The sequence below is a fragment of the Haemaphysalis longicornis genome, unplaced genomic scaffold, assembly GCF_048455015.1.
Source record: "Haemaphysalis longicornis isolate Haplotype H1 unplaced genomic scaffold, Haemaphysalis longicornis Haplotype H1 scaffold_3, whole genome shotgun sequence".
Lineage (NCBI taxonomy): Eukaryota > Metazoa > Arthropoda > Arachnida > Ixodida > Ixodidae > Haemaphysalis > Haemaphysalis longicornis.
Window position 1 is genome coordinate 67546078 of NW_027526335.1, and position 20275 is coordinate 67566352.

General features: G+C 47.8%; 1 protein-coding gene across 3 annotated transcripts in view; it reads right to left on the reverse strand.

The window, feature by feature from the left end:
• The window catches only part of LOC144174577 (monocarboxylate transporter 12-B-like), a 78186-nt gene that overhangs the window by 16582 nt on the left and 41329 nt on the right, over nt 1-20275 (reverse strand). The window contains exon 1 of one of the 3 annotated variants that reach the window (XM_077703348.1): nt 13306-13460. The exons of the other annotated variants lie outside the window; for them this stretch is intronic. The gene's annotated coding sequence lies outside the window, so the exon portion shown is untranslated. Of the gene's footprint in view, nt 1-13305; nt 13461-20275 lie in introns of those variants that run through there. 3 annotated transcript variants of the gene reach the window in all.

Consider the following 20275-nt stretch of genomic DNA (forward strand, 5'->3'; position numbering starts at 1 on the left):
CAGTGACTGAGCGTTAACTAAAGCTTACTTTTATCAATCCACTTTTATCAAGTGTGTCGAACACATTCGATAAGGTGACAGCTAACAAATTATTCAGGGTGACTAAATAATCTAATTCATTGGAAGTATTTATGTGCCTGTTGTAGGATTTTTCTGTTTTGTTACAAATATAAAAAATGTGCACTATTGATATTAAGCGCTGGTATTTGAACGCACCAGTACGCAGGCCTAAATTTAAAGCTTCAAGGTTAGTGTGATGGGCGATCCCATTGCGGCGATTGCGATTTCAACAAAAAGGAAAGGGCAGAAAATATATCCCAACGTCATATCTCTTGGCGGTGGCTTTATGAATAGTCGCTAGGACGACCACGCCAAAAATTCTGTGCAGTGTGTATAATGACCATGTTACATGCAGACTGATTGGATAATTTTTTGTTCTTAGGGCAGCGCTGTTATCACTAGTCGCTGAGCCCTGATATGTGGGTTATAATAAATTCTCTTTACCCCCCCCCCCCCCCCCCCCCAGGACAACATAAAGTCTGGGCGAGAAAGTAGGTGGTAAATCGTCGCCACTTCGTCTGTTTTTCTAATATCTCGTAATTGTTTAAAGTTTGCTTTGTAAATGCGCCAATGCCCTTGCGGAATACCAGCATTTCGAATTTTTGTTTGTACTATTTTGATTTGACTGTCGTTTTAAACTACTAAATGTTTTTTTTCCCCTAATTTCAGTGATAATTCAACTCATCGAACCGGTTCGGTACGTGATTTTGTCGAACCGGAACTGAAGCGGAACGAAATGATTTCGCCTGAACCAGAACCGCAACCGAACCGGTATTTTTTTCGGTTCGACACACTGATATATACAGAGAGAGAGAGAGAGAGAGAAAGGTAACACGAACTTTACGTACGAGATCTGTAGTCGAGGTAACATATTAGCTGCAGACATCGATCTACGACAGCGATGATAGCAGAAAAGTATAGTGCGAGGTGAGAGAACTGGCTGTTTCGAACCTCAAATAGTCTACCCTTTTCACAGTGATGTCGATTTTACCTGTGCAATGTACGTATACAAAAACAACCACTACTAAAACATCGGTTCTCACATGCCGGGCGAGGAACCACCAGTCAAAGCTTGCGAACGATGTTGTTATGTTCCTGAGAAACGCCATGAGAGTTCGGAAATATTTCGGGCGTGGTCGCAGCTGGCGGCTACACAAGCACCCCGGAACATCGACCCTTAGATAGCGCCTCGCTGTCAAAGAAATGCCGTCGTCATTGTTGATAAAATACTGCAGATAGCTCGGAAACAGTCCTATGCGAGTGTGACTCACCGGTACACGCAATGCCTACAAGCTCTGTTTGACACCCGCGCTAGGACAATCGTCCCGTCAGCGGCCTTGCGATTGTGTGAACAGCTAAAAAGATTACAAGTGGTCGTCAAGGTGCCGCTTCTTCACCGGGGTGCGGTGGGGAAAAAGATGCAGCGCACTTGAACTGTACACATCGCGCGAGAGAGACTGCAATCTGCACTCAAGAGGACTTCGATGACTTGGCTGAAAAGGTGCTCGCTGATAGCCGCCAGTGCTCCGCGTAGACAAGATGTAAACGTTACCAAGGCAAAATTTCACGTCACAACGTCTCAGAAACAGCAAGTGAACCGAACGGCAAAGGCTAATGTCGCTCACACTGATAATAATAACAGTGATATGGCGTGATCTCGAGCGGTAAATAGTAAACTTCAGGCCCTTTATTAGAATGGCCTCATTAGCATTCACTGGCATGCGCTACACCAACACCCACGTTAGCTCCAGCTCATCTGTATAAAGTAAGGAGAAAGAGTTTAGGCTAAATTGCATTTCCGCTCATGGGGGCCAAGTCGTTTGGGTTTTACTCGCACTCATTCTCAAACGTGAGTGAGCCTCGGCAAGTGCATGAGCCCACGGGCCACGAGTGATACTGATCCCTTCGTAAATACACGTGAAGTATAAGCGCTGCCCTAAAATTTGTTCGTTCGTTCGTTCGTTCGTTCGTTCGTGTGTTTGTTTGTGTGTTCGTTTCGTTGTTTGTTTGCTTGCTTGTTTGTTTGTTTGCTTGTTTGTTTGTTTGCTTGTTTGCTTGCTTGCTTGCTTGCTTGCTTGCTTGCTTGTTTGTTTGTTCGTCTGTCTGTCTGTCTGTCTGTCTGTCTGTCTGTCTGTCTGTCTGTCTGTCTGTCTGTTTGTTTGTTTGTTTGTTTTGTTCGTACCGGTGCACCTTGGTTCCCAATTGAGAACGCCGATGTGAAACCTTGACAGCAGCAACAAACGTCATTTCGCGTCTGCTCATTTGCGTCATGCGTCACGACGAACTCCTCCGGGAAATTGTCGCCTAGGCGTGGTTAAGGTTAACAACAGTAAGAGCACTGTTTCGCCGCCGTCATAACTATTTGCATAAACAAACGCGGGCCCACAGGCTCCGAAAATGTACGCATCGTTCCTGTCGGCGCAAGATTCTTCGCTCTTCCCACCCGAGCACTCGAATACCCAAGCGTGCGGCTATAAATGTACTTCGTTCCTATATTTATGTCAGCGTGAAAGGCGGTTTTTTTTTTTTTTGGCCTTTTTGCCCTTTGCATATCAACGGAGTGAACGGCGCGCCATACCACCTTTGCAGAGACTCGTTAATCAAGGGGCTGCGTAATGATGCCCAACCAGCCCGCCTGTGGCTGGTGAAGAGAGCCCAAGAAGCCGGACGGACACAGGGAGTCCTGGAATAAGGACTCTTCCTCAGTGCTGACTGTTTTACAAGAACGTTTATTAAAGCGAGAGCTTTCTTAGTGCGACCGGTGGCGTTCTGTCAGAAAGCTAATGCATTTCCTTATAGACAGGTTGGGCGACCGAAAAGCTCTGATGAGATCTCTGGACACAACGCACGTGCGTGAAACGGGGCTTCCATTGTGTCAAAACGGTTAGCTGAAAATCACGAAAAAGAAACGGTTCTAGGTACTCGCATAGATTATGAATAGACGCATAGATACACGCATAGACAATACACGCAAAGATTATGGAGAAGAAGTGCAATAGCACACCTTCACCTCATAAACCACGTATCGGTTTACATCTATATAGATCGCTCGTAGATGCGTTTTCTTAGTGGGCGAAAAATCGTCGCATGGGTTCGTTCTTCGTTTGCGATTTCGGTCTTCGAAAGTTTGACGATCGGTCGGACGCACTTTCAGGGAAGGTTGGACGCACTCTTGATGCGCGAAAGCTTTCGCCCCTCTCTCAACTTCCGTTAGGAAGGAATGGTGAAGTTTTGCCTCCTCCCTCCCTCCCTCCCTTCCGCCCGTGAGAGTCAGAGCCACCGGACGTGCATACCTTAGGTGCACCGTGCCACCTTGGATGCAATTCCTTCGCAGGGCACACTGAAGAGTTTTGGCACGTTTGCATTTGGAGTCGCACGACGAAGCTTACACCCACGTTGAATTCCCCGCACTTTTACGGTTGCCCGGCCGCCATCATCGTGAGTCGCTCTGAACCGTCACCGCCCTGGTTTCTATCATCCGCAATACACTTGCATGAGGCCAGCGAGATGGAACCGCCAGGAGCCCATCTCCCAAACCGGTCTCCCTTAGGCAACAAACTGACATAGCAAGTATGCCATAAGCAGCGAATAAACGAATACTGTTATTATTACAAACGATAATAATCAATCAATCAAGCAATCAATCAATCAACCTTTATTATAGTGCCCAGGAACAGCCGAAGCCTTGGTGCTGGCGCACTGAGAAAAAAAAAAGAAAAAATGCCGCATTGAAATACATCAGCGGCGGACACATATAAAACCAGGAAAAAATGTGGGTGAATGAAAAGCAATAAACTGGAATACGACAGAGAAAAAAATTAAAAGTGGTATCCAAACTACATTATACGAAGTTATGGTACATTGCACAAACACAGCGTACAATGACCATAGCAATCGGCTGAAGCATCAATTACACAAAAACGTATGAAACAAAGTACAGGAAATGTTTGTAACTATTCACATAAACTGATAAGTTATAGAAACATTTGTTTCTATAACATTTGGTTCGCCCGGGCCACTTAAACATATGTATGAAGAGTTGACTACACAAGTGTAGCATAGTACATACAATGATTACGCCCGCAGCACTAACAACATATATGAACAAATGAGAACAGACTCTGTGGAAACAATATACACATGCGGAAAATAACTGAGGAACACGAGAACTGTCGAAATGAAGTTAGTGCGCCACGGCTAACAGCCCGGACAAAAACCCCCCAAGGGGACGGCAAAAAATATCAAGTTCCCCTGAGTGAAGGTTATATAGGCGTTGCAGTCTATCAAGAGGAGAACATCTGCTAAGTTGAGCAGCTGTGTGGAAAGGGTGGTTAAGCCTTGTTGCTTTTTTCGGAACACGAAACCCGATTGCTGCAAGCAGTTCCGGGCATGAAATTGTACCATGAAGCAGTTTATATAAGAAAACAAGATCTGAACGGGTGCGCCGGTAACTTAAAGAGACAGTTATCGGGAGAGGCTCAGAGGGAAAACGATGCATAAATATGGATAAAAATTTCGTCTGTACACGCTCTACACGTTGACAATTAGATGTGCAGGTTCCATTCCAAATGACAGAGGCATATTCAAGTTGAGGAATACAAAGTGCCATAAAAAGTTTTAGGAACGAATGAGGAGACTGGAAGTCTCTTGAAAACCTACACACAGCACCAAGCGAGCGGAGCGCCCGCCGAGTCAGTTGAGTGACATGAGGCGAGAAAGTTAAGGCGCTGTCGAAGAGCAGTCCGAGGTCTTTGATCTCGTCGACTCTAGATAGGAAACCGTCATCAATACTGTAGCGAAAGAAAATGGGGTTCGTTTTTCGGGTATAAGACATGACCTTTGTTTTCGCCGGGTTAAGATTTAGTCTGTTATCTGAGCACCAGTTAGCAAAGGAGAATATATCTTGCTGCAGGGTAGTAATAATAATAATAATAATAATAATAATAATAATAATAATAATAATAATAATAATAATAATAATAATAATAATCGAATTACGAGTGCATCTCAGCACTACCTTTGATGCAATGAATGCCAAATTACTATAGTTCAATTACAGAAAATGCTTTCTCATCATCACCATCATAATTTCTTTTCCCCTTGCGTATTTCTTTGGTCTCCGTTACTCTGGGTGAGAGCCTTTGCCAAACCTTGTTCACCCGCAACACTGAGCCTTGCGACGTGCCCAACTCTGTAACCTCAATGTACATCGAGCTGCGGGTACATAACACCAGAACCAGATCACACAACACAACAGTAGCCTGGCAATAACGCCACCACGTCTTCAAGCAAGGACACACGCTTCAAGACGGCTTAGAAGCACCGCGCCGTGCGTCATGTCTCCCTGTCGAAGCGCCTCACCGGGCCAGCAGCCGGCGACAAGCTCAACGGAGACTATTCTTCAACCGAGCGGCAGTGGCGCGAGCCACGGGGGACATCATAGTGACTAACCGATCGCCGAGCGACCAGTAGCTTTGATTTAAGGGGAAATTTCGCAGAACCCCCACAAAGCGAGGACATGGACAACACGAGGCACGGTGGCCATCGAGTGCAAAGTTGCGCGTGTTGCCATCTTTGAAAGCAGAGTTTCCAGCTGGAGGACTTTCCTCGCTCCGGCCACGCCCGCCATTTGCGTGCGTCACTTGTTATTTCGTGGCCATCGCCGACTATTTGTTTCATTGCTACGCACAGCTATTCCTATTATGGAGATGTTTCCTGGGGGATAGGCGCAAAAGGAAACGGTTTACGAGGCATTAAAAGTATATATCGCATGGAGTCCTTGTCTACGGAGTTATTTTTCGCCCATCCCATCAGTCATTTCTACTGACGGTTCGCCTACATCAGTGGTCCTACGGTTCCTACAACGGTGGTCGCCTGTAGCGAATCACCACGTAGAAAACCAAAGCGACCACTTGTATTCATTATAAGCTAGTCACGGCTCGTCCGAAACCACAAGTTCACTGAACCGAACACCGTGTCCCTGTGTGCAATTAAGTGATGTAGAACGGCTTTAGCCTAACGTAAGATTTTTACAGTTGATTACTCTTATCTAAACCCCCTTACCAGTGCAATTGACCCTTACTGCGGTATTTACTGCGCCCTATGAGTATGCAACCCAGATAGCGGTACAGATTCGCACATGCGCAGCGCACAATCAAAGCCACACGCTGTTTGCTTTCTAAAATGCTGATCAGAAAAGTTCTTCCCGAACGCCAAATATGCAAGTTCATTCTTCAGCAAAGTGGAAACCAGCATTCTAGATCAAACACTACCAAGCGATTTTGCTTACGGCTTTTTTACATGCGCAAGTGGAGAATACTAACCGTGTACAGTTTTGCGGAATCAACTGTAACTCTTCTCGCTGGTGTATGCCAGTCACAAAAAAAAAAAAAAAAAACGGAGAAAATTTCGGGGCGTTTACTGGGACCGTGCACAACACCAAAACAATGTGGTATGCATATTCCGCCCAAAGAGGCCTAAAAGATATCATTTTTAATACGTAGAAATTATGCCAGAAAGCATCTTTATATTGCAATTTAGAGCCCTTCTACTACTGCGAACATACGCATAACTTTGTTAGAAATATTTCTAGATTAATTATCGCGTAATGTGCTCCTGAATAGTTTCAATAAAACAAGAGGTACAGCCGTTTTATGGAACCATACTCCCCCCGTAGACGGCTGTGTATTGGTGGCAGACCGGAATTCTGCAACGTTTACAACTTTACTGTGAACTAATTACAGCAAGCAAATAAAAAATTCCCCGCATTTCCCCGAGGGGAAGAATGTGAAAGTGCGAATGCACGAGTTGAATTTGTGCGGTTCGGTAATGTTCGCGAAAGAGAGATCACACACACACACACAACTACAAAGAAAGAAAGATGCATTTATTCACAGACACCTATTTGTGTTGTCGTTGTACTTGATTGCTAGAGCGGATCTCAGCTTTGAAATTTCGTGTCAGTACTCCTTTAAGCAGGTGCATTAGCCCTTCTCACGCCCGATTCTTGGCCAATACCCCACGTGGGTATGTGCCATGTCAGCGGCCAGGCAGCGTGCGCCCATCTCCCCCCGTTGCCAAGGAAGACAAGGCGATTCCTGGCCAATCCCCCACGTGGGTATGTGCCATGTCAGCGGCCAGGCTGCGCGCGCCCATCTCCACGTGCGCGGACATCGCCGGTGGACGCAGGTTCAGGGTCGCTTAAGAAGTGCATTGCACTTAAAACTCGGTAACATTATAGAGTCGTCTTAGGCTATGTTCAGACTGCCGTCGCAAATGCCATATCGTGATCTATTGACGTAAAAAAACGGCGTGTTACGCAGTTCGGTTGGCTGAGAGGTGAAATGACGTCATTCTTTAAAGTTATTAACTTATTACGACAGCTGCGGCAACAGTCCGAACCCAGCCTTAGCGGCCAATTTCAGCATGATTTGTTCCGAGATACCTAGAATAATTTGCGTATTTATGGGAGGTTGTAGGCCATTACAACACCACGGTGGCCAATCATGCTCTAGTGAGTAAGTGCGTTGCCGGCAATGGTCGCCGGGATCAGGCCGCGCCCAAGCCTCCTTCTGCGATTCCATCAACACGCGGACTTTTTTTCCCCCTGTGATTATTGCACGGCAACGGGATTCGAACCACGGTCCTTCTGCATGCGAGGCGGATGTTCGACCTCTACGCCACCGCTGCACTCTGAAGGGAGCACTCTGAATATAGAGGCTGTTTACACATTCGCTACAAAGACTGGGCCACGAGTTGTGCGGTGAGGCGCAGACTAAACAGAGAAACCGATACAGAGGAGTGACCCTGACCTTCACTTCGGCGACTGTAGCATACGCGAGCGCGTAAAATAGAACTACTAAATAAAAAAAAGCTGTGAGGGTCGCGTATCGGCTTGAACGTCGCCGCACATCACCGGTTAAAAAACATTTGCATGTTCGCGTCCTGCGTGCATTTGGCGACGTGCCAAGTGCCGCTCAGACGCGTGCGATTGTAGCGCTTGTGTAATAAGTGCACACCCAAGATCAAGGAAATAAAGCCGAAAAAATAATCATGCATGTGTGGGGTGCGCCAACGACTCGAAGAAGCTTGTGCGTACCTCGAGTTTCTTTTTTTTTTTTTTAGCAATTGCAACCGGCAGGTGCACGCAACGTTCACGTCTTCCGTGTTAACGCATATTCCTGCGATCAGATACAACACACGGAAGCATTCGGGGTACGGCCATCAACCATCCACTGCAGAGAGCGCAGAATGATCATCAGTTACGTAGCGGTTCTTGACTGGATCCTCAAAGCCTGGGTTACGATTCTGGGCGGCATATGCAAAACCTTCTCATATAATGAATAGCAGCCTACCATAGTCCTTGAAGAGGAAAGTGTATAACAGCTGCAACTTACCGGTACTCACCTACCGGGCAGAAACTTGGAGGCTCACTAAGAAGGTTCAACTTAAATTGAGGACGACTCAGCGAGCAATTGAACGTAAGATGATAGGTGTAATATTAAGGGACGGAGTGGAGTGGGTCAGAGAACAAACGCGTGTTAAGGAAATATTAGCAGAAATTAATAAGAAGAAATGGGCGTGGGCAGGGCATGTAATGCGAAGGCAAGATAACCGTTGGTCATTGAGGATAACAGAACGAATCCCTAGAGAAGGAAAGCGTGGCAGGGGGCGGCAGAAAGTTAGATGGGCAGATGAGATCAAGAAGTTTGCGGAGATAAATTGGTCCCAGTTAGCACAGGACCGAGGTAACTGGATAATAATGGGAGAGGCCTTTGCCCTTCAATGGGCGTAGACAAGCTGATCATGATGACGGCGACGACAATGATGATAATGATTATGACCTACATTAAAAGCTACAGAAAAGCCATGTCAAGCGAGCCAAAGCCTTGAGTCGCATCACCATTGCAGTGTTTGTCGATGTTAAAGCAGCGTTTGATTCTGTGTCGCACGAAGCTATCCAGATAGCCTTGAAGTCCGTCGGAGTTCAAGGCCGAATGTATGCCTGGCTCTGCAATTATTTATCCGACAGGTCACTGTACATGTCTACTAAGGATGGTGACACTGGACTTCACACTGTGCGTCGAGGTGTCCCCCAGGGAGGAATTTTAAGCCCGACGTTGTTTAACATTTCCCTAATTGGAATCGAGCAGTGCTTGCCACCATCCGTTCAAATTTCTCTCTATGCTGATGATATATGCATTTGGTGCTCAGGAAGCAACCGGCGGATTTTGCGCGCAAGGCTTCAAAGGGCGATTAATTCAATGGCAACCTTTTTGGCAGCACGTGGCCTCGAAATATCGGCGGAGAAGTCTGCTGCGATAGCTTTCACCAGGCGTGATCTCTCCCGGTATCTTCTTGATCTCGGAGGCGTGCCTATATCTTACGTTGACAGCCACAAATTTCTAGGAGTGACTTTTGACGGGAACATGACGTGGTCCCCACATATACGACAACTGAGGCACAAGCTTGAGGCGTACGCATCGATCTTTCGCATGATCTCCAGCAGTGCGGGAGGTTGCTCGGTGGAGTCTCTCATCAAGCTCTACAATGCACTCTGTGAGGGATTGCTTCGCTACAGCTTGCCTGCCCTCGAGCCTCTCACAAAAACGAACTCACGGCTACTAGAAGGCTTACAAGCGAAAGTGCTTCGTGTGTGCCTTGGGGTACCTAAAAATACTTCAACCCTTGGGACTCTCAGGGAGAGTAGGCGCCTCTCTCCAACGGTTCTCTGCCAGCAAGAACTCCTTCGTGCACGCTTGCGGTTTGTGACCAGGACTGTCGACCATCCGCTGGCTTGTGACTCGGAAGCCGAGGTACGTGCCTTATTACCAGCAGTGTATCAGAGCCCACCAGAGCATACCCAGCCACCATGGAGATTTGCCTCCTGGAAAATAACATTAACCGTTCCCGGCATCCAGAGCAAAGCTAAGTTGCCTCTGCCTGCTCTTAAATTCTTTTCATTGGAGCACATTGCTACTACCTACCAAAATTACACTCACATTTTCACAGATGGATCAGTGATGGATACGTCATCTGCCATCAGAATATGGATCCCATCAACCCACACAAAAATTACCGCAAAACTAGGTCACAAAACTTCGTCGATGGTTACTGAACTTACGGCCCTACGTGCTGCATTGGAACACATTTTAACTGCTCCAGTTCAGGCATGGGCAATCTTCACCGACTCTCGAGCAGCCCTTCAGCACCTCATGGTGCTGCCACAAGAGCAGCTTGCTCAAGAAATTAATGACCTGCACACGCAGGCAATAAACAACCGCCACATCGTTGTTCTGCAGTGGCTTCCATCTCACTGCGGTGTGGCTGGCAACGACGAAGCCGACAGAGCTGCTGCATCAGCGCATTCCAGCCCAATTATTACGCCAGTGCCTTTCACAAGGCGAGACGGAGCGACTCTGGCGTCATCGCTTGCCAAGAGTTCTCAGCGATTGCTGTGGACAGACCCAAATAATACCTACTATCCGTTGCACACAATAGACCCAGAGTGTCGATTTCGGATGCCAAGTGGTCTGTGCAAGCGAGATGAAGCTGTCCTGCATCGAATAAGACTGAATGTGGCGTACACTAAGCATTTCCTTTTTAAACTACGTCGAGTTTCCTCACCTCTGTGCCCTACCTGTGCAGTTCGCGAGGACCTGAAACACGTTCTCTGCGCATGTCCTCGCTACGAACTTGAGCGTACCACGGCAAAGCTTTCTCTGGGCCTTCCCGCGTCCGCCCAGATATCTTCGAGTCACCTCCTTGGGCCCTGGCTTACAACCGGCATGGCAAGTCGCGCGACAACAGTGCTCCTAACGTTCCTCCGGAGCACTGGACTTATCAGTGAGCTATGAACTCTCAGACAAATGACTATATCGCCTGATTGTGTGTGTGCTTTTTGTGTGAGTTTGTGCGTTTGAGTATTCATGTGTAAGTGAGAGTTTTCATTAATCTTCATCACACCTTCACCCCCATTTGGTGTAGCAAGTCGGGCGCCCCGCCTGGCTGACCTCACTTGTTCATTAAAGATGTTTCTCTCTCTCTCTACAGAGCATTTTACACTAGCTTTGGAGCACGCGCTTGCGATTACTTGCCGACACGACACGATAGTCGCGTGTACGCAATTTTGGTCCGAACCCAGCGCAAGACATACTCTCTGCAAATGTAACTTTTCCAAACAGGCAATAGAACATCTATAAAACTAGGTTATAAGTTGTCCTGGGAATAAAAGATTCGGACGCATACCAATTAACAAAGAAATGCGCAGTATTAGTCGAAGAGAACATCTTCCTACATTGAAAAACAAATTTGAGCCCAATGGACGTTGAGAAGGTGATGGGCCTCTTTATCGCCGTGTGGGCGAGTTGCCTCGTCAAGCCGCCTTCAACAGTGGCTTTCTATGACTTCATTCTCATTTGTTAAAGGGAGAATAACCGATTTGATTTCCCATACATAGGCGTCTACAAACAGAAACCTTCTACAACCGCACTATCCTCTCCCAGATATCTCCGTCCATTTTTCCACACAACTTCCCACAATGTGACACCGCTCTCACGACCTACCACCTTGTGTATTCATGTCGCCACCCCCCCCCCCCCCCCCCCCCCCATTCACTCCCTCTCCCTTGAGCAGTGGGAGTCTGTGCTCTTGAAGTGGTAAAGCTTTATGTTGTGGTTGTTGCTTTTAATGAACGGGCATACAGTTAGCCTTGCAAAGTGTGCCGGCAACTGCTCCGTCCGGACCGCATCTTTCTAAAACTAAGTCGCTACAGTCCTGCCCTTTCCTTCGCCGCCGAGCATCTTTACACAGACGCGAAGCCAGAGTGACTGCCTCGACGCTGTGCTGTATTATGGCCTCAACCTCCGGTGCCAGCAATTCCCAGATAAGTGACGCGTTCTTACCCACACGGGCGGCCTCGTGGACGCGAGTAAGCGAGCGGATCGGCACAGGAGCGATGGTTTCGCAGCTATACGAGCAGGGCTTACTGTCATTGCCAGGCGCTAAATAAAAGCGGCCAGAGAACAGCTGTGCGCGAACATTGCCGATCCCAATGCAGCTGTAGGGCGCTGCCCAAAGCAACTTCGGATCGAGAACCGAATCGGATAGTCGCGGTAGAGGCCCTTCCCGCTGTAATTCGTAGAGGCGAAGGCCTTGCGGCAATTCACGGTGTGCTGGGTTTGGTTCGCTCCCGGATGCTTCTAATAGTACGAAGCACAAAACAGGCCGTCAACGCGAAATACCTTCAAGCGTATGCGGCGTGACCATAAAGCATGGGTAGCTTTGGCATGTAACGCACACGCGTGCACGCACGCCTAAATGGAATTCGAAGTGAAAATCATGCGCCGAATTTTGTGGTTCACTATGCAAGTAAGGAAAGCACCCGCTCACCGTGAGTCACAAATTTTCGAACGCACAATCACCACGATGCTCCTGTTACAAATACGCAAGGCTGTGTCCCCTCAATTGAGTAAAATCGACGGGCGTAGTCAGTCAAAAAAAAAAAAAAAAACTAATTTTGTTCCAGTGAATGAAAAAACCAAAAACAAAAGGTATTCGTGGGAAGGACCCGTGATAGGGGGGTTCGCAGGTGCTTGTTTAAAGGGACACTAAAGGGTAAAAACAAGTCGTCCTGTATCGCTAAATTACGGTGCCGAGAATCTAAACACACCATTCTCGCAACCAGCGGATGTTAAGTAAGGCATAAAACGCCAGAAACGCGAAAACAGGCGACGACACCCCGTACGCTTTCGGGTACTACAGTTTGTGACGTCACAAACATGAACGGCGAGAGCTCACTGGAGAAGCATCTATAAATGTTTTCCTCGAATAAACATGCAGTTCCGAAGTTGTCGAGCACGTCAAATAAACGTAAATCAAAACATTTCGTGAGCTCACCCTATCTTAAAAAAAGAAAAACAGACTAGCTTTTATACGCTGCGAGATAGGCCGCGTCGGTTGCTTCCCTCACTATTGAATAGTCAGCCATCGAGCTTTCAGTTTAGTGTTCTAAAAGTATCGGTGCGCGATTAGCGAAGTCAATAACGTATACGACAATGGACGCCCGAGCTTTTGCAAGCAATATACCAGGCAGGAAGCGGCTAAATTCCCTTCAACAAGACGCATAGCAGCTGGCTAAGCGACCTGCCTGATCTTCCAGTCTCCCGTTCTCCGCGCACGGATGTTGCTATCGGTATTGCGTTCCCGCGCCGTGTTCAATCATAATCGCCCGTGAAATGCACTTACTGCGAGTGGTTTGACCGATCCGCCTTTGTGCTTTGCCGTTCGCCTCAAGCCTTGATAATCGTAAAGCGTGGGTCGCACTGCCCTTGTGTTTGAGCCAGGAGAAGAGCGGGCATTGTCGACTACGCGACACGGCTGCCGTGAGGAGTGTTTACTTCACGCCAGGTTCGTGCCGCGCGAGAGAAGGCAATATGAGATGGCTGCGATCACCGGCGCCAGCCGGGAGCCCGGGCAGCGGCGTCTGGTATTCGAAACGGCGCTTTTGGCTTCAAACAAGGCTTCGCTGGCAGCCGGCTGGATGGGGTCTGGGAATCTGGAGTACCTAGGCGGGCACACCGGCCCCTCGAGCATCTAAAAGCGTTTCTCATTCCATCGGTGAAAAATCATTAACTTCCAAGCCAGCCTCTTCGGCTAGAGAAACGCTGCCGTAGTCGTCCCTAGGCCTCCTGCGCTGCCCAGGGGGTGCTGCAAAACCGACTTCCGGGCAGTCCTTCCGGGTAGTACAAAGCTGCGGGTGTCCCATAGGATCCCGTGTTGACGGAAGCAAAACGAGCTCGATACTCCCGATTGATTTGCGACATGGTCTCCGACCCACCCCGACACGTCCGATCTCTTCCGGCGATCAACTTGCTTTAGAAAAAAAGCTTTGTTTACAGCGTCGACAGAAGTGCTGCGACGGTGACGGCGCTCTGCCAATTATAAACACTGCTGGTTTGCGTCGCCGTTACGACTACAAAGTGCAGCTCTGGCTTGTCGTTTCATTGCGTGGCTCAGTGACAAAATGCAGCGAGCGTCAGAAGCGTGAAATCTGTTTTGTGATTCCGAAAGTAGTGGTCGTAAAACATAGTGGTCGGGCGAACTGAGTGACCGTCCCATTTCCTTGTTTGCTCTCACTTTATTTAATCACGCTCTTGCATCATATATCCCCAGTTTGCACTTAACAGACTAGAATAAGGGTCGGCAACGTATTTAGGTGTAGTGCCGAGTTGCATGAAGTCGACACGGCGGAGGGCTGGACGGCAAATCAGGTGGGAGGGAGAGGGGGGCTTTGAAGGCGAAGAGAAAACATTCAGCGGATTTCCAATAATATTTGACAATAATCTGGCAAAGTGTGAATATGGGGAACAATTAATGCAGCTGGAAGCGACCAATTTTCTGTCCTTGTCTCCCCATCAAACACTATTTAAAGGAGCCATGAAGAGAAAACACAAGTTTGGTTCATTCGAAAGATTGCCTCGTTAGAACCATAACGACACCACTTATAACGCAAACTTCACTCAAATAAGCTACATAATTAGGAAAAAAAGAAAATGACCATGCGACCCACCAGCTCATTTTCCGCAACAGAACCTATGATGTCACTCGAGAATGCTCTGCGATTGGCGGAGGCCGGCAAAAGCAAACGCATGTTAGGCAGGGCTTACAGTTTGCATAGCGAGCTAAATGCCTGTGAAACATACTGCACATTCTTTTTATGACAAAGAACGGTGGAGTAAACGGTTGAAGTTCCGAACGAACACGCAAGCGTGTATGCCAATGCGTACGAAACTACCGCCAGCCGAACTCGACATCTCGCCGTCGCCACCGTCGCGCAGACGAATTTTCGGGTTCAAGGCTCTTCGGGGCCAACGAACCGTCCCAGCACGCACAGCCGCGACCTTGCTTGGTATCGTAATCCCTTCACAGGAGGTTGCCCGTCATATCGCCAACCAGCAAAGGTAAAAATAGAAACAAGGGGAGTAAGGAACACAGAGCAGCAACGAGATAGTGCCACTCGTCGCACAGGTTTCGGTATGGAGGTCGTGTTGGCTTGCTGCTGCCGCTACGAGCTCGTTTACAGTTTACAACCACTGAAAACTTCAGTTTGTTCGAGTACTTTACAATGAAATTTCGTTGCTGTGTTTAGAAATGCCCATGTAGTACGGGCAAATTGTCGAGGGAGTGCGACATCCCCGCCGGTGAGATCTCCTTTCATGTGCTGCCCAACGACGAACCTCGGCGAAGCAAGTGGCTACGTTTTGTGAACTTTGCAAACGGAGGAGAAAGAGAGATAAAGGAAGTACGAGTGTGCTCGCTTCATTTCCGAGGAAGTGATTACGGCAGGGACCCGGACATGCTGGCGCTCGTCGCCGACGTCAATTCGCCGTCATAGCGCTCTGACCTTGGGAAAAAAAATCATGCCATATCCACGGAATGAATGATGATAAGTGGGGCGAAGCTCGAGAGGGGGAGATCATCGGTAACCGTAACTCTCCCGTGAAAGTTCGCCCATTACATCATTAAGAAAGACGTAAGACTGTGTGCGTACATTGTACAAATCAACTTTTATTTTCGGAGTCAATGCTCCCAGGCCCAGACCTGGTGAAAGACCCCGCGCCATCGAGGACTACCCCGCACCTCCACCACAATTTGTCACGTAGGATGGGACACAACGGTAAAGAAAGAACTTTTATTTAGGGCGAACTTGTGCCCGAACAAGACGAGAGGAAACGAGCAAAGGTCCTTGCGTCTCGTTCGATCTCCGAGAACGACTGCCTGCGTTCGTGGCGGCAGTCACCCCTCGCAGTGCACGTGCGCTCGCGCCTCCGTTGGCGAACACAGACAAGCTCGCGCTCCCGGTGCCGAGTTTGCGCTGCCGGTTGCAGCCGGTTCTTGCGCGTGCAACGCAGCCCACTTTGCGACATCTCCGAAAGCATGCGGCGGTCACGTACCACGAGACACAAGGGATGGACAGACCCATGACTTAAGGAGCTTCGCCCCTAAAAAAATTGCCGTACACACCGCGTATTGACGCTCGAATCTTTCTGGTCGGAGCAGAGAGCTCGAGCGAACGGCTTTCCATATACGACACCGGCCAACTGGCATAAGCGATACTGCTACTGAAATTGAAAATACGGCAGATACGTACCAGTCTATATTCGTCCGTCGCGACGGGGCTGACGAGGCAGCGGTGCCGACGGCTGGGCGTTCGTCTGTTGTGGCTATCGCGGAATGGTCGCTTTCCCGTCCACCGCGTATCCCACAACTCTTGCCGCTCGTGCACTTAGAAGCGTTCTTAAATGCAAGCCCGAGCTCCTCGGCGAGAGTTTTGTTCTCCGGATCAGGCGATTCCATGACTAGGGCTGCGGGTGCACTAGGTTTTACTAGTATTTTTAAAATGGCCGCCGTCTCGGTCGACTCCCGCGTGTGGGTGCTATATGGAGTCGACATACTAAGTATCTGTTTCATGGACCGGCTCGTATACGACGCCATTGTTCACGTGACGAAATGTGCAATTTTAGCGGGAGATTTAAAATTTTGGCTTAAATTGCCATATTTCTCAGTGAATAAAGCATCATTTGCTTCCGGGAAAGCGCTTGGGTACTATGAAACACCTAATCTTTCGAATAAAACAAACTTCTGTTTTCTCTTCATGGCTCCTTTAAGGTTAAAACTGGCGTGTCGGCGTTCAGATTGTTAGTGACAGGGTGAGGGGTGGGGGTTCTGACGACGTGCTGGGGGCCGCATAATACAGCCCCGCGGGCCACATGCGGCCCGCGGCTGTAGGTTGCCGACCCCATGCAGTAGATATAATCAACACATTTAGTGACGATCGCATGTAAATATTTGGGCAACGCACCATGTATGTGGCTGTGTTATATTATGTAAATATAAAATTACACATCTCTGCAGTAGCGGATGTGCGATTTGGTGCTTGTTTTGAGTCATTTAATTGCTTTATTTGACGCTATTGCCTCACCTACTCGCTAGTATACATGTACCGTGCCGTTCGTAAATCGTATGGCGTAAAATGTTAAGCAATAATCATTTAGTTTGCGAAAATACAAAATAAAATTTCCACTCGTTTTCAAGGCGGTGCCAGGCCAGCAGTGTCAGCTGAGTCGGCTGCGCTTCTCGCGTCGCCATGCATATGCCAGCATTCTGTGTTTATGGTATACTTGCGAACTGTTCATTTGTCAACGGTACGCAAGAAGAAAGAACTGTAAGGACCGTGAGGAAGTTAGACCACCCGACTTATGGATACTGTCCCACATCGCTAAGATCGCGACAAGCTCGCTGAAAAGAAAGCCGATAAGTCGGCTTTTATACAGTAGCGGATATTTTGTTTAGCCTCTGCAACTGCTTTAAGGGCGTTTTATTGAGTATGCAGTCGCTTAAACGCGCCACAATGTGATTAAATCGTATTTTTTCCTCTATGGATTAAATTTAAGTACAACCAACTTTCCCTCTGGATTGCAATTGAAAACACATGGAGGTCGGTGAGGGCCGTCTGCTTTTGTACTACCCACTACCCAGAGGCGTCGGCCACTAGGGGCGCTGCATGTCGCCATGGAGGATACCGCACCGCTGTTCCGGTGCCTCGCTCCTAGTTTGTGACGCAACGGCTACGTCACGAGAAAATGGAAGGGAAGCGGGTGAGAGAAACGCCGGATTTGTTTGCTTACTTCTCAGCAAATAACGCGACGTTGCTCCTCGAACAAAAGCCGGGAGAGCTGCGAAAGGTGTGATCTTTCAATTAAAACAAAATTTCATTCAGCACTAGTCTCCTTTTAACGTGGGGATGCGGTACCAAGGTCACCACGCACGTGCGCGACTCTCGGACAGGCCATGACGGACAGAAAATAACCACAACAGCCGTCGAAGGACGATAATGCCGCAGTGAAACAGGTAAGAAATACTTCTACTGACAGCAAGCACAATCCTATTGAAATACGAGCGTCGATGCACAAGCCAACGAAAACCCCTAAAAAGCGGTGAATTTTTAGAAAAATTAAAACATACTGTTAACTTCTCGAATTGTTAACTTTGGCTCGTGTCTTCTTTCTTCAGGCTTCTCTTATGATTTGTGCTCCCGCACAAATTATAGGAGAAAGCAAAAGCAAAAAAAAAAAAAAAGAATTTAGGGAATCTAGCACTCACGAGCAAGACTTGAATAGCAAAGCTGTTTTTGATTAGCACTGCCGGACACATAGTTATGTTTCAGCATCATCGTTTATTTGCATAGTTGCAATGCTAGTAATGTCGTCATATGCAACGAAGAGGTCGTCGTCTTCTTCGCGTCGAGTGGTGGATGTAAAGTCATCCTCAGCATTGAATTCCACCGAATCTCCGTCATCGACTCGAGGCAGAGGTGGCGGGATCTGCAAGTAGTCTCGGGAGGTAGTGGCACACTCGTAGCCATGTCTCGAATTATCCATTAAGGCTTTTAGAGAATGTAGCGGCCGCGGTGACCTCTCCCAAGCAGGGTGCCTTTTCATTAGCGCTGGAGCTTTTTTTTTGTGCATGCGCTGTAGCGCTTGACGACAATGCTGAAGTATCTTCTTCTTCTTCTTCTTCTTCTTCTTCTTCTTCTTCTTTTTTTTTTTTTTTTTTTTTTGCTAAAGCCACTGCCCGAGCCGAGGACTCGGCGTTCGCCGCGAGGCACGCGCTCACGAGCGATCGCTATTTTCTTAGTTTTTTTTTTTTTTTTTTTCCTGCAACGGCGAACCTATGGCTTGTACAACAGCTCCGCTGTTAAAATGATCAATAATTGTCTTGATTTCACGAACAAAGCTATCAATGCGTCCGAGTGGCACCGCTTTTGAACCACTCTCCTAAGTTATTTTCGACCCGCCTGACGCAAAACACGCACGCTCGCGCTGCGACACTCGTTCGCTCGACTGCCCGGAGTTCGGTTGGCGCCTCACGCCACGCCACTGGAAACCCGACGTCGGTTATACCGGCAACGCTTCGGCCGTCTCATAAACAAGGCACACGTGACGACAACGGCCGGAGAAGGCTCCCTGTGGGAGGATGCTCGGTCAGCACACCAAGTAATGCTATGTTCAGACCACCGACGTAACAGCCACATTGTGCGCTATGGACGTAAAAAAAAAACGGCGTTTCACGCAGTTCGGTTGGCTGAGACGTCAAGTGACGTAATTATTTAAAGATATTACGACAGTTGGGACAACAGGCTGAACCAGGCCTAAGGCGCACCGAACTCAACAAATGTAAGCACCACCACAAGTGAAGGAAAATAAAAGATAAAAAATCCCAGGCCATCCCCACTAACGTGAAACCGGGGGAGGGGCGAAGCATGCAGTGTATAAGTGTATTTCTGGCACCTTGGAGTTTTTGCCAACGGAGATGAAACGTTGGGGGGTAGAGGTATGCAGCTTTGCTGTAAAAGTATCTTGTCTCTGAAGCACGAAGCTCTCTAGCGCGAGGCGTAAACTAGTGTCCCGCTGTTTTTAATAAGCGTTACGTTCTAGCGCGAGGCGCAAACGAGTGTCGCGGTGTTTTAGTATACCGTGACTATGAGACGACGATTACGACGACGACGACAGGAGATGCCAACAGCCCCAACCCCTAAGGGGCTTCGCCCCTAGAAGAAAACGTACGGTGAGGAGGGAGGGGAAATTAATTGTTTGCCTATGATACCAAAACGTTTTCAGGAATGCAAAAAAAATGCCTAAAAATGCGTAGCATACTTGCGCCGCTTCTCTAGAGCCGTTACGGCAGATTTGATTATAGTAGCCGAAGACGTTGAGTTATTTTATTGTTTCTAACATTTTTTTGTGTCTTTTCGTCAATTACGTAAATTTACACTATTATAGCGATTTTTCTTATTCCGTAAATCTGCTCTGCAGCATAAAACGGCGGAGACGAGCGAGTCTAAATGTACGGATTAAGTGCCTTTACCTCGCCAATTATGTTTGTTTTGTTTTTTTTCTGGCAGATGTAAGGAATTGAGCAGGTTTTACCAGTTTTCGATATTTTTTATTTGTATTTCCAATATTCTTTTCCGGTATTCTTCTTTAGTTTAGTCTTCGTTTGTTGGAGGACATGTATAATATGCATATTTTCGATTTCGTCGGTTAATTTTTGCAAACATTTTATTGGTTATATTTCTCTTAATTCGTGGTTTTTGGAAATCCCGTTTTACCAATGACCTGTATTTACGCTATTATAACGACTAAATGCGTTACTT